At 37.7% G+C, this 2,456-nt stretch overlaps 1 long non-coding RNA gene across 1 annotated transcript; it reads left to right on the top strand.

Annotated features, from left to right (window-relative positions):
• The first annotated feature begins 1,105 nt into the window (after positions 1 to 1,105).
• LOC116984447 lies at positions 1,106 to 2,063 on the top strand. Its single transcript, XR_004415025.1, has 3 exons — positions 1,106 to 1,264; positions 1,671 to 1,675; positions 2,006 to 2,063. It is a non-coding gene; the product is annotated as an uncharacterized LOC116984447 (long non-coding RNA).
• The last annotated feature ends 393 nt before the right edge of the window (positions 2,064 to 2,456 follow it).

The raw sequence follows: 2,456 nt of genomic DNA, 5'->3' as shown, positions 1-2,456 counted from the left end.
TTGCAATTCTTTCTTAAATACAACAAAAGATAAGCCCAGAACAAAATTAGATTTTTACAGAGGATTTTAATTTTAATTTGTACTAGACCAAGTGCAGACCCGTTGCTCCTCCAACACACCCATTCCCTACCCGTAGCCCCCAATTGCACTTACCCTGCTTGTTGCAATAGCAATTCGCCCTCCCCCTCCTGTGAAGTGCAAAGCTCAGAGTGTTCCTGTGTCGCAACATTGGATCGAAGTGTGTTGGAAGCTGGCAGGAATGATTTTAACAGTAAAAATCTTGTGAAAGTTGGCATCTTTAAAGCTTTAATTGCAAATAACGTGAAATATAGGATGAAATCTTCAGTGAAGCTGATCACTGCTAGCCGAGCCATTGTGACTTCATGAGTTGAAGCTATTTCTTTTAAATTCAAAGTCTTTTGATTTTTTTAAACTTTAATCAGTAATAAATCGAGAAATAAAGCATAAAATGTTCAGACAAGGTGGTCTCTGCCTTGAGGAGAAAAATGTGAATCAGAATATGTAAAAATGTTAGTTGGCATTTTTAAAGCTTTAATCATGAATAACATGAAATGTAGGATGAAATCTTCAGTGAAGCTGATCACTGCTAGCCGAGCCATTGTGACGTCATCAATGAAAACAGGTAGTTTTAAATTCAAAGTCTTTTGATGTTTTTAAACTTCTTACTTTTAATCAGTAATGTCAAGAAATAAAGCATAAAATGTTCAGTGAAGGTGTTCTCGGCCTCGAGGGGAAAAATGTCCATCAGAATATGTAAGAATATAATCATTACCGCGTGGTGTTTTTGCGAATATGTAAAGACAACCACATATACACACACATATACACATACATATACACACGCACAAGATCAGACTTTGAATAAGTACTAGACCAAGTGCAGACCCGTTAGGTCTGCTCCCCCAATGCACCCGTTCCCTACCTGTAGCATAAGATTCTAGCACTCCCCTGCCTCCCTGAGCAGTGGGCTATAAAAAAATTCCAATTGCACTTCATCTACTTGTTGCAATAGCAATTCGCCCTCCCCCTCTTGTGAGGTGAAAGGTTCAGAGTGTTCCTGTGTCGTCACTGCTAATTAAGCCATTGTGACGCCATCAGTTGAAGTTGGTTGTTTTAAATACAAAGTCTTTTGATTTTTTAAAACTTTAATCAGTAATAAGTCGAGAAAGAAAGCATAAAATGTTCAGTGAAAGTGATCTCTGCCTAGAGGGGAAAAATGTGAATCAGAATATGTAAAAATCTTGTTAAAGTTGGCATTTTTAAAACCTTAATCGCAAATAAGGTCAAATATGGGATGAAATCTTCAGTCAAGGTGGTCACTGCTAACCGAGCCATTGTGACATCATCAATGAAAGCTGGTCGTTTTAAATTCAAAGTCATTTGATGTTTTTAAACTTGTTACTTACTTTTAATCAGTAAGAAGCCGCGAAATAAAGCTTAAAATGTTCAGTGAAGGTGGTCTCTGCCGAGCGGGGAAAAATGTCAATCAGAATATGTAAAAGTGTAATCGTTACCACGTAGTGTTTTTGCGAAGATGTAAAGACAACCATATATACACACACACACATATACACACGTACAAGATCAGACTTTTAATAAGTATACTAGACCAAGTGCAGACCGTTCCCTACCCCTAGCTCCCACGGGAGGCGTGGTCCTTCAACTCAAGCCATTCCCGAACGTAAGATTCCAGCACTCCCATTGCCTCCCTCAGCAGCGCACTTAAAAAAAATTCCAATTGCATTTGCTCTGCATGTTGCAATAGCAATTCTCCCTCCCCGTGCTAGTCTATCCATTGTGACATCATCAGTTGCAGCTGCCATTGTGACGTCATCAGTTGAAGCTGGTTGGTTTGAAATTCATGGTATTTTGATTTTTTAAAAACTTTAATCAGTAATAAGTCAAGAAATAAAGCATAAAGTGAAAGTGATCTCTGCCGAGAGAGGAAAAATGTGAATGATAACATGTGAAAATCTTGTGAAAGTTGGCATTTTTCAAGCTTTAATCACGAATAATGTATCAAATATAGGATGAAATCTTCATTGAGGCTGATCTCTGCTAGCTGAGCCATTGTGACGTCATCAGGTGGTTTTAATTTATTTTGACTTTTTTAGACTTTTAATCAGTAATGAGAACAATGTCAAGAAATAAAGCATAAAATTTTCATATAAGGTGTTCCCGTCCTCGACGGGAAAAATGTCAATCGGAATATGTAAAAATGTAATCGTTACCGCGTAGTGTTTTTGCGAAGATGTAAAGACGAGCACATATACACACACATATACACACACTAGATTAGATTAGATTAGGAAGGTTGGGGAAAACTGAGCATGATCAGTTTAATTTCCAGCAGTTTTTGTAGTTGAATGAGGTATTGCTGTTAAGAAGGTGGAGTTGGAAGAGAAACCATAGTATCTCAGAGGTAGTAGTCACTT

This window comes from Amblyraja radiata, chromosome 20, assembly GCF_010909765.2.
Source record: "Amblyraja radiata isolate CabotCenter1 chromosome 20, sAmbRad1.1.pri, whole genome shotgun sequence".
NCBI lineage: Eukaryota > Metazoa > Chordata > Chondrichthyes > Rajiformes > Rajidae > Amblyraja > Amblyraja radiata.
This window is presented reverse-complemented; position numbering and strand designations above follow the sequence as displayed.